Below are 12745 nucleotides of genomic sequence, written 5' to 3'. Positions count from 1 at the left end.
AGTGTGGCTCTTCCACAAAAAACCACGTGTGGGCCCGCATGTACAGTGCGATTGAAACTTCGTGGCCCATGCACAGAAGTCAGTATTTTGTGGAAGAGCCACACTGAAGGACACAAAGAGCCACATGTGACTCGCGAGCTGCTGTTTGCAGAGCTGCAGTTTGCCAACCCTGTTCTATCCTATCAACTCTTGGTATTCATTAACTGCTTCCTTGTTCCACTCTTAAATTCTACCAAATTTCTATAGGCTGTATCATGATACACAAACATTTTAAATCATGCAGTAAGGCTCCCTAATTAAAAGCTTTTTTTCTTTTCATTGCACACAGATTGAAGTTTAAATTCCTGTCCTGTTCACCACTTTCAGGGCTTCTGACCTCTCTAATCACTAATTTGTAACCACATGGGCTGGGCAATGGATCTACTGCAACCTGTCTCCTGTGTCTTATTTAGCATTAGTTACAAGATGAGGAAAGAAAAGAGTCTTCTTAATGCCCAATTATCCCTCATTTCTCTGCAACACATCCATGTAAGCCTCAGGAGGGTAGTGATCTTGTCTGTATTGGTCAGCACTGTATTCTCAGGGTTTGATACTGTCCTGTCTTATCAAATAACCAGAGGCCCAGTGCACGAAATTCATGCACTTGGAGATGGGGGGGGCCCTCAGCCCGGCTGCTCCCTCTCACAGTCCAGGAGCCCTCAGAGGGTGTCTGACTGCCGACTTAGGCCTGTTCCCTGTGGCCACTGTGCTCACCAGCCATGAGCCTGGCTTCTGGCTGAGCAGCGCTCCCCCTGTGGGAGTGCACTGACCACCAGGGGGCAGCTCCTGCATTGAGCGTCTGCCCCCTGGTGGTAAGTGCGCATCATAGCGACCAGTTGGTCCGCCGTTTGGTCAATTTGCATATTAGCCTTTTATTATATAGGATTAGCATTAATAGTTCAGATTGTGTAGACCAGCGGTTCTCAACCTGTGGGTCGCAACCCCTTTGGGGGTCGAATGACCCTTTCACAGGGGTCGCCTAAATACATCCTGCATATCAGATATTTACATGACGATTCATAACAGTAGCAAAATTAGTTATGAAGAAGCAACGGAAATAATTTTATGGTTGGGGGTCACCACAACATGAGGAACTGTATTAAAGGGTCAAGGCATTAGGAAGGTTGAGAACCACTGGTGTAGACAATGACATGTCAGAAACTTTAATATGCTACTGTGCAATATAGCAGTTCTTAAAACTCAGGTTTGGAAATATTTGTTTATATATGTAGATTTTCAATTTCCCAGACCAGAGTTGAGGATATTACCATTTTTTTTTGGATAGACTGGTTGCAGGACTTGTTTATTGTTCTCTCCTAGAATTTTGCATAGATATGTCACCTCTTTTTGGCAACTGGCAATGCTTCTTTTCTCCTGATTTAGGTAATCTCCACAAGCCTTTCAACAGGATTATAACAGAGTATGTGCTCAAGTTCAATGTTCTTGAATGCCTGTAAAATGCTGTGAAAAATATTTATGCAGATTTACCTAAAAAACATCCAGCCCATTATTCTAGATACTCTACATGTTTTTTTCTTGTTGATTTAGTCAGATCATTATCAAGACATTCATTGGGATCATGCCAAATTGGTCTAGTATGAATATTTTAAACTGATTTACATTTTGGTGTATCTTTGTTGGTCTATGTTGATGGACTTTATGAGAAAGAGCCTTAAAGTAGCTCATCTTTTGTTTACTGTAAAGATGCTTTTGAGGATGCTATCCATTCCATTGCATAGTACTCTCTCTAGGAGGACCTCTATTGTACCATTCTCTTCTTTCTCAGGTAGAAGAATAACTATTGTCAATTGATTGTTTTGCTTATGGACATTGGAATATAGAGGATTTATTCACACATTTTTGAAACCATTACATTAATACTTATCAAATGCTTACTATGAGTTAGTTATCTTTATAAAAAGCATTTTATATAGGTTATCCCATTTCATTATCACAATGACCCTATGATGTAGGTATTTTTACCCATATTGTTATTTTACAGATAAAGAAACTGTGACATTGAGAGGATAGATTGTGCAATGTCACACAACTAGAAAATATTGGAACCAAATTGTGAACACAGCCTAACTTAAGTAGCTGCCTGTCACATGGATCTAGTTTATTTTCCTAAACTTTCTTTTTCTTTTGTCTTATTTTTAATCTGCTTCAGTAATCTTAAATTGTTGTGGAGAAATTCAGAGTATAATAAAATGAAAAAGTTGGATACCAAGCTGCTTTTTCTGATGAACAGTATGTCATATCACAAAGATCAAATAAATTTATTGGCAGGAAATAAAGTAGCAAGTATTAGAATGTGCAACTCTATTAGAGTAAGCTGTTTACAAACTATTATTCTCCTCTAGGTACATCATTCAATGTGGATTGTGTTGCAAATTAACTTCCACTTTTGGAGGGTTACTTTCTCTAACTAAACCCATAGGCAGCCAACCTAACATGTTATATGAAGATTAACTGTGCCGTTTAGTATTACATTTATTCAATTATGAGAAATGCTTGGCATTTCCATAGACTTCATTGAAAGTAAGAGTAACTAACAAGATGTCCTAAGAAGTACTAATGAACTAATTATCTTTTCAATTTACATCCATAGTAAGGGATTGTATACAACATTCAAGACTTCTTGTTCCTCAGTTTTACAAGTCATAGATTTTAATTATATGTTTTGTACATAAAATCTAACTATAATACATTTTGGAATATGAAAATATTATATGAAATACATGAATGATTATGGTTTAATATACTCAAATTACTGCTAGAAAGCTTCCCTAATTTATCAATAAGACATTTGCTACTTAAGAGTTTTAGAAGATTTATATGCACAAAAATTCTCACTAACTATTCACCTATAATGATAAAACATGCCCAGTCAAAGATCAATTAATTATGTATAATATTTGGCAAGATTAATAGCAACAAATTAATAAAGGGTATAATAAATTTCTATTTATCCTAGTGCCTACTGTTACCGTCTTGGTTTAAGCTATCATTGTATTTCTCATGGATTATTATAATTGATTTCCCTGACTAAAGTTTTACTCTTTCTCAGTTTCCAACATATTCTCCACTTAGCAGTCAGTGTGGTCTTTCTAAATAGTACATAAACTTATGTTATTCCTCTACTTAAAACCTTTCAAAGGCTCAGGACCCTTTCTCAATTCATTATCAAGGCTCAAAAAGTGGTTTAAGATCCATAGACCTCTTTAGTCTCCTCTCACCCATTTTCTATAGCCATCCTAAACCGCCCCTACTTCGGAGAATGGGTCCTGTTCTCTCTTGTATCTAGGCCTTGGTTATATCTATGTAGAACAACTTCCCTCTTCCCTTTTCATCTGCCTGACATGGCTTTTTGGTTTCAGCCTAGTTATTTATTCTGCTGAATCTAGAGTAGGTGCTTATTCTTTGTTGTTTGGCCTTTGGGGTTTATCCCATCAGAGCTGTTGCCTATTTACCCATCTGCCCTTTTCCATGAAAGACCGAAACACACTTTAAAGAAAGTGGGTGTTTCTAGATCATCATCTTGTTCTCTGCCTTTACTCTAGAGATCAGCACTTAATAAGCCCACAACATTTGTTTTTTTAGTAAATGAATGAATTTCTAGATATTATAAATATAATTTTTATATTATCTTTAAGTACTTCCTTTAAATTGGTCAGGTTATTGGCATGACCCCAATTGTTCTGTCTCAACTTGAGTTCAAATCTTGTTGGGTAAATGAAGCAAAGTCTTAGTGTCTTCAATTTAAAATCATAAAACACTTAATTTAACATGGTGCTCGAAACATAGTAAGTACTTCTTTTTTATCTGGCTTGTTTGTTTAATTTTTGGTAGCACACGTGTTAGTAACTCTGCCTTTGGGGTCAGATAGGTGTGGGTTCAATTCCTGGCATGCCTTCTTATTCAGTAAATAAGAAGCCAAGCTCCTTGAGAGTTGTTTTTTTTCATATAAAAATGGAAGTAATAGTAATGTCCATCTTAACAGGTTGCTGTGAGGTTTACGAAAGATAATGCAAATAAAACGCTTAGCACAATACCTGGTACACAGTGGAGGCTTCACAAATGTTAGATATTATTATTCTCAGATCTATCTTACTCACTAGTTTACCAATTCACTGAATTCACAGATTTTTGCTTCATTCATCTTTGAATTCCTAGCACCAATGTTTTGCATTGGTACCTTGCATATAATAATGTGTCTACATGTAAAATAAACCTTGAATAGAGTAAAACATTGAACTACTGCTGTCCACTTACAACTTAGTGTGACTTAGCATTAACCAAGTTGGGATATCTAGAGATAGATGCCAGTTGTGGGCTGTTATTTTCGAATGTGGAGACATTTTTCTAACAAACACCAGCCTATCTGGTGACACTATATTTAAAGAAACGGACATCAGGAGGTGAGAAGGAAATGCAGCAAGCTTACCTGGGAAAAATTCAAGGAAAATGTAACCCAATTCTTAATTACAGCTATGATTAGCCTTGGGGTAGTTTCAGTGCTAATCCAAGAAAACAGAACAAAGGAGTTTTGTAAGTGACCAGTTTTGCATGGTATCATTGTTTGATGACAGGAATTCCATAGAATAAGGTAATTTGGTAAAGAAGCCCAGTATGTGTTTTAGAGCTGTGTTTTATTTGGATAGACTAGACAAAATGCCCAGGAGGATATGCATTAATTAGTAAGCTATTAGTGTTAAATTGCTGCTAATTGGGTCTTATAATTGAAAGGAGCTAGAAGGCTGCAGAATGGTGTTGACAGCACTTTGAGACAGAAGGAAATTTGAAACAGTTCTTTCACATCTCATTTTTCAGTGGTAACAGGTTTGTTTCACTTGAGTAAATGAGCTGTTATTTGAACTTCCTGTCTCCCTTTAGAAATTATAATTAAGGATGGTATAGGAATACGTGAGAGTTCTCTTCAAAGTTTAGTTTTGAATACACCACACATTGGTGTGGAAGAGTACTAGATATTTTCACAAATTGAAGTAAAAAACTGGTTTTTGTCAGCTTAACATTACTCATATAAAAACACTTCTTAATATTAAGTGTGAGTTTGTAAAGGAAATAACCAACTTTTCAATATGAATATGCAATTTGAACCCTATAGTTATAGTTTTTGACACATAATAAAATTGAAGGCAAGTTCTATGTCAAGAATGATAGTACAAGAAGCTCTGTGGACTGTTTCCAAGGAAACAACCATAACTGGTGAAATAATTTTTTTTTAAATCAACAAAGTAAAGTCTCTGGGAATTGTCCTAAGTGCATAGTGAAAACGGAGAAGAAACATTTATTCAAGAAAACCTGCTAAGTCTCCGTAAGAAGAGTGAGCGTGTATGGCATGTGAGCCCAACCCCTCCTTCCCTCTCTGTCCCAACCCAGCTTCCCTGAGGAAGGCTCTACTCTGAGCAGGTGTGGCCAAGAAGAGGGTCTCCTCCTGCTTCAGCCCCTAGTCAAGGACTATGATATCTCCCCAGGAAGGGCAGGCACTAGTATTCCTCCTCACCTTCAGTTTCGTGTTGCAGAGGCCAAACAGGGGAGTGTGGCCAAATGTCCAAGAGTTCCCTTCCTCCACCTGGTCCCCACTCAGAGGAGAGAGACCCACCCCAGATACTGCTGTGCATTAGCCTGAGAACACTGGGCCAAATGTCCAAGAGTTCCCTTCCTCCACCTGGTCCCACTCAGAGGAGAGACCTACCCCAGATACTGCTGTGCATTAGCCTGAGAACACTGAGGCCTCAATCATCCTTGCCACAGCTCTCTTCTAGTCGTGTTAGTTCTGTGCTTGGGATATAAGTCTAGAAGAACAAAGGCTATCGCCTCTGCCCAGTGCCCTGCTCCTAAAGCAGGGGTCATGCTGAGAAAAGCTGCTTCAGAGAGGCAGTCCCTACGAGAACCCCAAAGCTCCCCCAAAAAGAACTGACCTTATTTGAAACAGTGTGGGGGAAAGTGAAGCCTAAGGCTGTCCTGAAAACCAATGGAGATTTTGGGGGTAAGTAATGAAAAGGAGGCTGGTAACTCCATGAATACAAGCTTGCTCCTTTACTAAAGAGAATCAGGGAAAAAGAAATTGGAGCCCTCATACCTGCTGGTAGGAGGGTAACATGGCAAAGCTGCTTTGACAAATAGTCTCGCAGTTCCTCCAGAAGTTTAACATAGAGTTACCTTGTGACTCAGCAACTTCACTCTTAGTTGTATATGCAGAGGAAGAAGAACACAGTTTTTACATAAATATTTATAGCATTATTGATAAAAAAACAAAAAGTGGAAACAACACAAGTGTTCATCAACTGATGAATGGAGTTTCTTTTGGGGGTGATGAAAATGCTCTAAAATTGATTGTGGCCATGGTTGCACAATTCTGTGAATATACTAAAACCCATTGAAGTATATAATTTAAATGGGTGAATTGGAAATTATGTGAAATATATATGATTATATACAATTGCCAAAACTCACCAGATTGTACACTTAACATGGCTAAAGTTTATTTTATGTAAACTCTACCCCAATACTGGGGAATTGACCTCCAAGAAATCTGGTGGGAAAATTAATTGTTCAGGACTTGCCTTGGTATCTCTCTAGCATTTGCTAGCTGGTTTTCATGACACTGACCTCTTCAATATTCTCCCTTGTTTCTCTAAACATTCCTCACTAGTAGTTACTTCATGTGACTGATTCCCATCATCCATCCTTTAGTATTGGAATTATTCAAGAATCTTTCATAGATCATTTTCTTACTCAAGGCATTTTTCCTGCATGATCTCATCTTTACTTCAGTGTATTGAAGTTGACTGCTCTCAGAATCAAATAAAGTCATCCTGATAATAATGAACAGTTACTGAGAATTTTTACATCCCATGTACTTTCCTATGAATTTCACAGCATTAATTCACTAAGTCCTCACAGTAACCCAAAGGTACTGCGACCATTCATTTCTGCTTTATTAGTTAAAAAACCCTTTAAAGTCACACAGTAAATAACTGATAAAGTCTAGACTTAAATTCAGCTTTGTGCCAGCACCCAACTATCCAACCACACTATGTTATCCTGCTTCCCTGAACCTTTCCTGGAATTTCTATGTTTTTTAGCATCTTCAAGTATCTTTAACATAGTTATTATCATGGTTTTATTTAAATTCAGCTAACGTAGTCAACTACAGAAATACAAAACTGCTTTAATATTTCCCAATTGTAGAATGTATCTTTTTCCAGTGAAAAAAATATTTTCCAAATGACAGGTTTATCTTATTTCCATGGCAACAGATTTTTCTTTTATTGAAGGGTAGAAATAAACTAGGAAACTGAGTTTTTGCTCTAAAGTTATCCATCCTTTCATTAATTAGTAAAAATTGACTTACAAAAATGCAATAATCATGATTATAGAAATGCCATTTACACTCACCCCGATTTCAATCATTTTGCCCTTTAATTCAAAAGAATAATAAAAAATGTAACTCTATGACAATGAGGATTTTATGAACTGTTACTAATTATTTGAGCCAAGAGTGCACCATGTACTGACATTTCCAGTGAAATAAAACTTAGAACCTATTAGTTAACATTTGTACAATGAAGTGTGAGTGCCTTTTATTATATTCAGAAACTGCAGGTCACCTGGGCTTCAGTGTCTTAGTGCCATCTGTTGAGGTTTTGCAGAATGATGTAGCGAACACTTCAGGCCAGAATTGGGGAAAAGGTCCATGGCCCTGCCATTTCTTTGCTCTTGGAAGTTCGCAAATTATTAAATCTTAGCTTAGTGTCATGAGTATTGACTAGAAACATTACCCTTGCAATCTTTCAGTAAGGTCACGATTAGGAGCAGACGACATATTGGACATGAAAACTTAAGGGCTGCCACTTATGTAGGTGTTAGCACTGGTCCTTTCTTTTGTTATCTTAACTGAGAGTGAAACTGATGGAACTATAGTTTAACCCAGTGATTTTTCAACTGGTGTGCCACAAGAATTTTTAAAACATGTAATATCTGACTATTTAGTCAGGGGCACTGACCTCTCTTCCCTTAGATTGTCAAATAAAACAATGACAACCAACACAACAACAATAGCTGTCTGGCGTGAATGAATCAAAATTGTACCTATGGTTTTTGTCAGATCGGCCACAAATATATTTTTTGGTGTGCTGCAGAATTTTAGTAATTAGTTTATGTGTTCCATGAGATTAAAAAGATTGAAAATCACTGGCTTAACCAATAGGGACAATGGGAATATTTTTGTATATCATCAAAATGCAAATTAATCAGAAAACTGATATTATTACTTTTTTACTCTGCCAAAACCTTTTTGACTTGATTGTTTTGTATATGCTCTCTCATTTCTACCTTAGGAAAACTTTTTGAAAACATGTTAACTATAATTTTGAACTCTGAGAGAGGTGATGTAGTGTTGAGCATGTAGACTCTGGAACCATTTTTCCTGAATTTAAATTCTAGATCTGCCACATCTAGCTGTGTCACTTTATCAAATTACTCATCTTTTCGTTCCTCAGGCTCTTCATCTGTGAGATCTTAATAGTTATAATTTATAAAGTCTTAATGAGAATCAAATGAGTTAATACATGAAAAGTGCTTAGGGTAGTGTTTATTAACTAATGAATACATTGTGTCACGGAGAAGTAAAATGATTTTTCACTTTGTTAGTACTTGGTTAAAACATCTTTTAAACCCAAATTTACTAACTCCAAATCTGCATTATTTCTATAATCTCATAAGATAATTCACAATTTTTATTTTATTTTATTTTATGGTTATTTTATGGTGGTATTTTCTACATATAGTATAGTGGAGAGAGAATGTAGAAATGGATGAAGTAGTCTTTAGCATTGTCCTTTTTTTTGACCCCCAAATATGTTTAAAAATGGTTAAAATTATGGAAATACTTCTAGGGTCAAAATAGATGGAATCCAATGATAGTTTATGTTGCATACTTAGATTAAAAGCATATGAGAAACCTAGAAGATTTGGTTACTGGGATTCCTGAGCCCACAGTGGTGATGATTCATCCAGGTTCTGCCTCTCAGTACTTTCTCCCGAAACAATATATTTCACCTTGCACAAGAGGCCATGTAAACAGGGAAACTAATTTCCTTAGTACTTCACAGGCTTGACTAGAGGAGAGAATTACACAGGCCAAGAACTATCCCTGAAGGTGGTTTGAATAGAAAACTATCATTGTGTTCTAAATGCTAGGAGAATGTAGGAGCAGCAAGGAAAGATGAGGAAAGGAAACCTCAATTATTAACAAAGATATTATGTTCTATAATAATAATATACAGCATAGTCCTCTTAGAATAGGGGTTTGGTGGGAAGAATAACATATTTAGAATTCTCACAGTAAATTAAATACCATGGGATGGAGAATTACACTCTGGATATTTTCAGATTTGTTTCCAGGCAACGTGGTTAATGTGCAAGGTAAGCACAGCTTTATCAGATTTGATGAAAATATTTAATTCTTTGCCACCCTTTCTAAGAACAAGATCTATCTATTAATAGATATCTCTATCTTTATTTCTATCACTTTATATCAAGCTCTATCTCTACATTAAGTTATTTGCCACCCTTCCCATGAATAAGATCTTGGATCTATGTCTTCTTCAGTTTGGCATCTCCAATGACATTCTCTTCAGGAAAATAGGTCAGTACTTAGTTGCTCAAAGTAAGACTGAGTGATGGAGGGAAGATGGAAGTCTTCATAGCGTGGGCTATGGACAGTAGAGGAGATTGCATTTTGCATATTTCAAGTGGCTTCAAGGTAACAGTTGTCTCTCATGGACCCACTAAAGTTCTTCTGATTAGATGTGGTAGTTGTTTGTATATTTGGGAGCTTTGAAACAAAATCAGCATGGCCAGTTGCCAACTTGACTTTGGAGATTTCACCTTCAATGATGACACTCTAATGAAGGGCTGATGCTTCAGATGCAATTGGACAATTACATCATCAAAGCTAATGCTCATTTAAATATTTGACTTGCTAACCATGTTGAATGGATGCTTTGAAGCATCACTGAATAATCAGAGGTTGGAATTTGGCTTGTGATGATCCTATGTCTCTAGTCATTGGTAATAATACACTCTCTGGCTTACATGTAAGAGATACCAAAACTGATATAAACACTAGGTCCACTTGAAGTGGCAACTAAGGGGGTGAGCACTGTTGATGCAATGAGTAAGCCACAGTCTATATTGTGGGTGTATGTGTTTAATAAAATTTAAATCTTTGGCCAGCCCTAATTATTCAGATTTGCTATGTCACATTAGATATTTTCTTAGGCGTTTTCCGATTATTTTGACTAGATATTTCTGTTCTTTTGTCATTTCCAAGTTCCTGAAACTAACTATCATTATTAGCAGGTTGGTATGATTCCTTCTAAAATTTGCTCTCTCAGTAAACAACCACACATGCACATATGCACACATAAAAATGTAGTTTTTTCCTTTTATATAAATGAGCTCATTCTTTACACACTTTTTGCTATTTGTTTTTCTCACATATTTTTGACATATTTCCATTTCAGTGCGTGTGTGTGTGTGTGTGTGTGTGTGTGTAATTTTCTATTCACTGTAGGGATATACACTCTATAGTATTTTTAAAGTAAGCATACAGTATTACATTAGTTTGAGGTGCACAGCATAGTGATTTGACATTTATGTATCTTACGATGCAATCACCACACTAAGTCTAGTAACCATCTGTCACAGTGCAAAGTTATCACACTATTGTTGACTACATTCCCCTTCAGCTTTTTCATCAATCTTCTTATCCCTCTCCCCTTTGGCAACCATCATTTTCTTCTCGGTTTGAGCCTATTTTTGTTTTGTTTGTTCTTTTATTTTCTGTTTTAAAAATAGGACTCCTTTTACTGTTAGAAAAATATATTATGAGCCAATTTTTGCAAACTATCAATATCTTATAATAAACAATGCAGTCCTACATAATCAAGATGAGGAATGGAGCTGCAGTTTTAAGAATAAGTTGGGCCCTAGCCGGTTTGGCTCAGTGGATATAGTGTGGCCTGCAGACTGAAGGGTTCCAGGTCAAGTGTACCTGCCTCAGTTGCAAGCTCAATCCCTGGGCCTGGTTGGAGCACATGCAGGAGGCAACCAATCGATGTGTCTCTCACATTGATGTTTTTCTCTCTCTCTCTCTGTCTCTCTCCTCCCTTCCACTCTCTCTTAAAAAACATCAAAGGACATCCTCTGGTGAGCATTAACAACAACAAAGAAGAGTAAGTTGGATCTGCCCTGGCTGGGTGGCTCAGTTGATTGAAGCGTTGTCTGATACATGGAAAGGTTGAGGGTTTGATTCCTGGTAGGGGCGCATACTGGAAGGCAGTCATTGATGTTTCTCTAACTCTCTCAAATCAGTGAACATATCCTTTACTGAGGATAATTTTTTTTAAAGCAAAGGCTAAATTGGATCCAACTACTGGAGTAATACACTCATACACTCATGTCTTCTAACCATGAATCTTCTTTATAATCCCCTCACAATCCCCCACCCTCACCGCATCTGCTCATTCACAGGGCAGAAAGTACATACAATAATGGGTCTCAGGTATATACATTGTACTTTCAGCTTCACAGACATTGATTGTTTATGTTTAGTTCAGATTCTAAATTCCCACAGAAAGCTCCAGTTTGGGCCAAGTAACTTAATTGAAGGAGGATAGCGTCATTGTGAACAGTGGCTGCTAGAATTTTCCTGCTATTTACAGAGTAACAAATGGTTCCCAGGAAATAAACTGGTGACAGCCCAGTGAGAAATTAATTTAACATTTATTTGTCTAATTCACAATCATTAGGCATTATGTTCAACTATTCTATTATTATAAAGAATGCTATAATAAATATTTTTGTAAATATCAATACTTAAGATACTTTTTGAACTTGACATAATAAGTCAATAAAATGTCTATTTTTCAATTTTATGGCGACCAAATTTAGACAAGTTTAGATTCCCATCAACAGTGAATGAGTGTGAATGAGGGTTTTTGGTTTTTTCTTTTTTTCAAACTCACCAATATTGAGGATGATCCATTTTTTAAGGCTTTGCCTATCTAACTGGTGAAGGTAATTGGTAAAGATAAAATGTATTTCCTACAATTTTACTGGCTATTAAACATTATGAAGTTTATGGATTGCAGGGCTGAATAGGGTCTCTCAATATAAAAGTATTTAAAGGCAGCCCGCCATTTGACAGCTCTCTTGCTTTTGTGGATTCTATGCTTCTTAAGACTGAATTTCTATAAAAAAACTTAACTAATTCCTAATTTGGAAATTTACACACTGAATACAAAATCAATCTCTGTATTTCATCACCCCTCCCTGCCCCCAGCTTTGCTGACTCCCCTATATTTGTTGAATATCTATCTCTCACATTAAACTGTTCACTCCTTTAAAGACAGAAATTGTGTTTCCTTTATCTTTATAACTTTTAACCTCGGTGTCCAGCCCAATGTCAATATATATTTGTTATGTAATCTGATTGCCTGCATTCTTCAGGTTGATGGACTTTCAGGGGATCTGGATCATTTTATTTTTAAATATATTTTATTGATTTTTAAATATATTTAATAATATATATATATATTTTAAATATATCTTATTGATTTTTACAGAGAGGAAGGGAGAAGGATAGAGAGTTAGAAACATTGATGAGAGAGAA

This window comes from Myotis brandtii, unplaced genomic scaffold (assembly GCF_000412655.1).
Source record: "Myotis brandtii unplaced genomic scaffold, ASM41265v1 scaffold285, whole genome shotgun sequence".
NCBI classification, from domain to species: domain Eukaryota; kingdom Metazoa; phylum Chordata; class Mammalia; order Chiroptera; family Vespertilionidae; genus Myotis; species Myotis brandtii.
The sequence above is the reverse complement of the archived record's forward strand: the minus strand, read 5'-3'. Positions refer to the sequence as shown.